Below are 6324 nucleotides of genomic sequence, written 5' to 3' on the forward strand. Positions count from 1 at the left end.
AGGACACCTTACAAAAAATACGGGAGATAAAAACAGCAAAACAATAAAAGGTAGAGCAGACAACCCTAACCAGACATATAGTGGACATGAAACACAGAGCAATCCATATGAAGAGTTTGATGATCCCATGGTGGTGTAGAGGATGAGAAACAGTGTAACCCAGCAGTTTCATAATCCAGTTTCATAATCCAGGTGATGTCAAAACCAGCATGACAGAGGGGGCAAGTGTGTTAGCTGTAGCCACAGACTGCAGGCTACACCCAGGCGGGGAGACCCGGGCCCAGCAGCAGGTCAGCCGGTTAGACGGTGGGCACAGACAGTCCTCTGTGACGGGGCAGCCTTCGTGTTAGCGATAGAGCAGGCAGGATAGTCAGCAGGACAGCCTCGGTCAGGCGTCTGTAGCAAGGCGCGCAAGATCGGAGTATCCAGCCGCAGAGAGCACAGAGGAGACCTGCCAGTCCCGTACAGGTGAGCCCCTTACCTGCGAGGTTAGCTCCATGCTACCAAGTGTGGACACCGAAATGACGACTGCCGCAATTGACTGTGATGTTCTTACAAACACATGACCAGCATGTAGAGATGCTTAAGCAGCAGAGCACACAGGTTACAGCAAGCGAAAAAACAAAAAAACAAAACAAATAGAACAAACAAACAGAACTCGGTGAAGGCGCGGCAGCAATTTGCCAGCGGTCCCTCCACCATGCAATAGGTAAGAGATAAGACAAGAAGACATTTTGCTGACAAATGTATTGTAATTGTATTTAGATTTTTCTTATTTTACAGAACAGAAATAATGCATTATGTCCCCCTGTTAATATATGCAGTGGGAGGTTATTTCATATAATTCCAAACCAACAATGTTTTTGGTGCTCAACTTAAAAAGCAAATGTCAATGTTGACGTGTTTTAATTTATGTCCTTAATTTAACGTTTTGTTTCAATGTACAACGATAACCATGTGTATCACCACAGCTGTATTTGGGGCGGCTGTGGATCAGGAGTGTGGGACGAGTTGATGTGCACCTAGGATGGTAGCCACAGACTCTGTATTAATATTGGTGAATGCTGACATGTGTTGTGATCGCAAAGATTGGAAAAGCGCTACAGTGTATAAATACAATCCTTTCACCATTGCAGGAAAACATTTTGAGAATGCAGTATATTTGTAAGGGAACGTTATTTTGTAGAAGAACGGGTTGTACAGGCATACAGCACATACGAAATGATTTAAATGGTTACTCAGCCCATTATTTAAAACCCTGGTGGTTTTAAATATTAACATCAATAAACTTCAAATAGGTACTTTCGTAAGTCAAACTTCCAATGTTCTTTCACAGTTTCTGTGTAACTAAGTCTCAGCTCCACTGTCACACCAGATCTGTTGATCTTCTATACTCAGTTCTATATTCTACAGAACTAACATTGGACTGTTTTCAATTAGCAACAGAGGCCCAGTTCTATGGAACAGCCTCACTCCTCATGTCTGATCCTAAATAACTTTCCTTGATGGAGTGCAGGACTACGTAAATGATTTATGATATGTTCAAATAGTTGTTATTGTAATCCTTGTTTTTATTTATTTATTCTTCCTTGGTCTATTTATCTCCAGTGTGTTTGCAAAATGTTTTCTTTTCTTTCTTTGTCTTGTCTTTAATTTCCGTGTTAGGTGTCCTCTGTCAAGAGCTTGTGTTGTCTTGCCTGTGGCAACTACAGCAGGAAAGGCGACAACGTTTGGATCTTTGGGAGGTGAGATCAAAACACACGCACCTGTTATTACCACCGCTTATCCCCAGGGGGGGCCGCTAAAAAAAGAAGATCTTTGAGCACCTAACTGCATAAATAATCCGGCACATGTACAACATTAGATTTTTGATATGTGTATTTTTAAACATATTGATGTTTTTTTATATGTTTTTTTTGTCATAATGAATTTTGACAGTGTAGACTTGGAGAGACAGCAGAGTGCTTTCTGGCTCATTTCATCTGCTCTCCAGTTAATTCCTTACTTCTTGAGCACTAATAAGATTTGATATAACCTGATATCTCCATTATTCCTCGTTTATTTTCCGTCGCAGCCCTCACCTTGATAACACCTTTATTTCCCGAAAAACTCCTGCCTGGTGCAGCTGTAATTTAGCCGTTGTATAGTCCCACCCCTGTTAACAGCGTAGCATTTTATGTAATCCTCCTGCTATTTACTTCTACCAAAAGCCTCCCGTTTACTCTCTCTGAGTCTCCTTCACACTAAATCCACAGTAATACCAGGCTGTATTGGCAGCCGTGTCCCACCGGGGCACTGCAGTATACACTACCTTGAGATGTCAGCAGAGCCAACCCTGTTTTGGAATTGATCTCTTGGTAATCTTCTCTCTCCCCTGGGCGCCCAAGCATCTTCTGGCTAAGAACGATTAAAGAGTCCGTCAACAGCCCCCCCCCGCTCCCTTCCAGACCACCCTGTCTGACTTGTCAGCCACAGCAGCATCAGTAATGACACTGCCCTGTGGCCTCTCCCTCTTCTCTTTTGTTAAGGACAATAGAGGCCTTTGGATGTGTGCATCATGTGAACTATGATGACTCTTTCCCATGACTAACGCCCTCATCATCTTCGTCATCTTCCTCACCGCTATTCAGATGATATACTGTATGTTCCCTGAATACCTCCACTGAGTACTGGACAGTGGCAGCATCGATATGAATCAGTGGAACTATCAGTCTGTGTTAGTTTAGCTCTTGCTGTGGCCATCATCATCATTATCACGACTGCTACTCCAAACCAGAGCTATTTTAAGAACCGCATAAATAAGAGTAAAAGAGCCAGCTATAATTACTTCTATTCTTTCTGCACTTTATCACTCACTTTAGCATCATTATATTCTGCACTGAATCTTGATAAGGTTATATCCATGCAGAAATTAACATCTTCATCTTTAATGACTCACTTTCTCATCCCTATTTTTGAGATTATCATTTCTGCTCTACAAAATGGTCTAAACTACCCTCGGCAGAGGAGGGAAAGAGAGCACAGAACTTTATTTTTATTCCAGTCAAATTAGTGTTAGGTTGCTTAAGTTTCTCCCAAGTAAGTTTTCTATGAATAATTTAGAGAAAAATACTAGAATAGCTCATAAAAGGTCTGCTTTGTGCGAACATTCATACTTTTTTTTAGATTATATTTTTCTAGGTTCCTACAATAACAATTTAATGTAAATGGGACTAATCTTTGTGGTAGGTTCCAACTGTATGAATAGTTTTGTTCTTAACGATTTAACATTTGGAGACAAACAGATAAGCACTACAATTAAACGAGAGGTGGCCATAGTAAGGTATCCATTACGCACACAACCTGTGGGGTTGTTAAACGCTATGGAAGCTACGGACGACAAAAGATTTGAGAAAGCACAACACAAATTTGAGCTTTAGTAAGTCTGCACGTCGACTTTTGCGAGTGCACAGCTAAGTATTTGTAAGAGCGGGATTAGATTTGTGCGCGAGGGAGCTCAAAATCATGAGCGTTACAGATGATTTTAGCAGCAAGAGGAACTGTGTTTGAACACGAATGTGCTCTGCAAATTACATGGCAATAAATGCTCATTAGAGTCTTTATGTGTGCAAGTGGAAATTTCAAACTGATGGTGGTGCCAGAGGAAAAGTCATCGGGTCAACAATAACATTGATTGGGCTACAATGCTGGGAAAAACAGCAGATTAAGACTCCATTTACACCTAGCATTAACATGTTATCATAGCCATATAAAAAAAGCAATGTGAGCATTTAGGCCATATTATGAAGAACAAAACATGGAATGTGGATAAGTGCATGTACTTAACATTCACGGGCAGGGATATGGACATAATAGACATACTCTATATATTGTTTAATCTTTGAGGAGAGGGACATGATTTTGTTACCTCCAGCATATTGGAGACGCCAATTCTGCCCCTCTCCTGGGTGAAATAATTAAAGCCAAGAGAAAAGATAAGGGGTCAAGGGCTTGTCCGTCTTGTCCAATAGTATTTATTACTGTCTTACATATATTGTAACATCAGCCTAGTTTGGAAAGCCACCTAAAAGTAATCTACTGATGCTTTTGGCATTCTGGCATTTGCCTTCCATATCGTAGTTGTGGACGTTCAAACATGGCCAGAAATGGAGTATCCTGACATTAAGCATGTACTAGTTACAGTATTGTAACACTGGAGAAGTACAGCAATAGTACAGATTGAAATGTAGTCAAGATAATCACTGAGAAGGTAATCTAGAGGATGATTTCACTCAAAACAAGTAACATACTGTACATGACATAACAATGGCAACCGCCTGTCCAAGATGCAGCACCAGGATTCCAATTGTCAAAATAAATTGCAAGTCATTTACATTTACTCTTCTCTTTAGCGTTCACGTATGGAAGCCTGAATCAGATTTTGAAGCTGTGTTGTCATCCTTGGACAGTGATTTTACAAGTCCACACAAGATTGCATGGAAATCTTCATTTCAGAGTTCTTTCTCAGCAATGAGCAGTAGTTGTAATTACAAACAAAGGATTACTTGATTGTTCCAGGCAAGCATAATGTTTATGTACTATTTGAAAAGCCTTTGGGTGTTCGGACAGAAAAGGTTACTTATTAGTACACTGTTAATTCTCTGAAAACATTGTACAAACCTTTTAGCCTAAGCTCTGAGGTCTGCTTCCGATGTGTCTCTGGTAATTCAATCACATGTCATGGATCGCTTTAGCAAAAGAGCTGGCACAGATATCATCACCTGAGCAGAACAATAATATGCAGTTGAAAGCCCAAAGCGCTGAGTGAGCCTTCGAGCTCCTATTATTTTGTTACATGTTTGCAAATGCCAAAATACATGTAAATAAATATATGTGTGTGTGTGTGTGTGTGTGTGTGTGTGTGTGTGTGTGTGTGTGTGTGCGTGTGCGTGCGTGCGTGCGTGCGTGTATACCATTAGAGACCCATGGGAGAGATGTCAGTCGGTGACAAGGGACCGGTCCGTTCCCCAAAGGGGACAGCGGAGAAGGGGTGATAATGGTGGTGATAGGTGAGCTCCACTCTGTCTTATTTCAGTGTGTGTGTGTGTGTGTGTGTGTGTATGTGTGTGTGTGTGTGTGTGTGTGTGTGTGTGTATGTATGTGTTTGTGTTTGAGCACTTGCCTAAGGGCCCTGGCTTAATCTTATTGGAGTTATAGGAGTGAACTATAATGTTGATGATCAAAATGAATACAATCTGTGACTCCTCGCAAATATACTATAAAAATACCAAGTCTGTCTGTCTGTCTGTCTGTAGTCCCAAAGCAGTGATTGATCATTAATATTTTATTTTTTCAGGCTTGGTAGAGCCCCTCAGGAGAAAACCACATTGTTATTGTTCACACACATACATACACACCCACGCACACACAAACACACTTTCCCTCAAAAACACAACATGGATACATTATTTTGTTACATGTTTGCAAATGCCAAAATACATGTAAATAAATATATGTGTGTGTGTGTGTGTGTGTGTGTGTGTGGAAGAAAACTCTGAAACACATGCTTGTTTTGTTTTCTTTATAGGTTGAATATTACTTCCTCAAATACATAGTATTTCTTTACAAATATTGTAAGAAAATGAGAGCACAGTTAACAGACGTCTTTCCATTTAATAAATATGATTATAAATGCATAAAATGATTACACACAGCACAGTTGAGGTCAAACAAAAACACTGTAACACCTTACCGTCTGTTCTTATACAAAAGCTGTACAGTAATAAAACTCTTTTTTTTTCTAATTGTTATTAATATTTATCTAAAAAAATAACAATCTTGCTAATTCTGCGGGGAGGAAGATATAGAGAGAGGGAAAGAGCAAGAAAGAGTAGCTGAAAGCTAGTCTGCAACGTGATACTGTTTTGCACGCTATCGGGTGCTGTCACATCACAGCTCCTAACCAGGAGGTCAGTGTTAGCAGGACTTCCTGTCTGTTGGACCTTTCCTGCTGCCAGTGAACCCAGAGGCAGAAGGTACTTTTATCTTGACGGACCTCCTGATCTCGTCTGGCCCGTGTCATTTCCTGTTCCCTGGGGTTAAGGTTAATATTAGCATTCTAGCTGCCCTGACCGTAGGTCTGAGGTTACAGGCTACTTCTAGTATGTCTCCCTCAAGCTGTTAAAGTCAGAGCCAGGTCCCTTTTTTAAATCTGAAATGTGAATTCAATCGGTACTCAGTACGTTACATCCGCACTTTGCAAAACTTTCAAATAAATCTTTATTTCCTCAATTATAAAAAAAATCTAATTATTATTGTATTGCTACATTGCTAGACATTTCATTG

The 6324-nt window shown here is 40.4% G+C and overlaps 1 long non-coding RNA gene across 1 annotated transcript; it reads left to right on the forward strand.

Annotated features, from left to right (window-relative positions):
• Nucleotides 1–216: 216 nt before the first annotated feature.
• Nucleotides 217–6029, forward strand: LOC115014385 (uncharacterized). Its single transcript, XR_003832898.1, has 4 exons — nt 217–468; nt 1666–1745; nt 4959–5048; nt 5336–6029. It is a non-coding gene; the product is annotated as an uncharacterized LOC115014385 (long non-coding RNA).
• The last annotated feature ends 295 nt before the right edge of the window (nt 6030–6324 follow it).

The sequence above is a fragment of the Cottoperca gobio genome, chromosome 1, assembly GCF_900634415.1.
Source record: "Cottoperca gobio chromosome 1, fCotGob3.1, whole genome shotgun sequence".
Classification (NCBI taxonomy): Eukaryota; Metazoa; Chordata; class Actinopteri; order Perciformes; family Bovichtidae; genus Cottoperca; species Cottoperca gobio.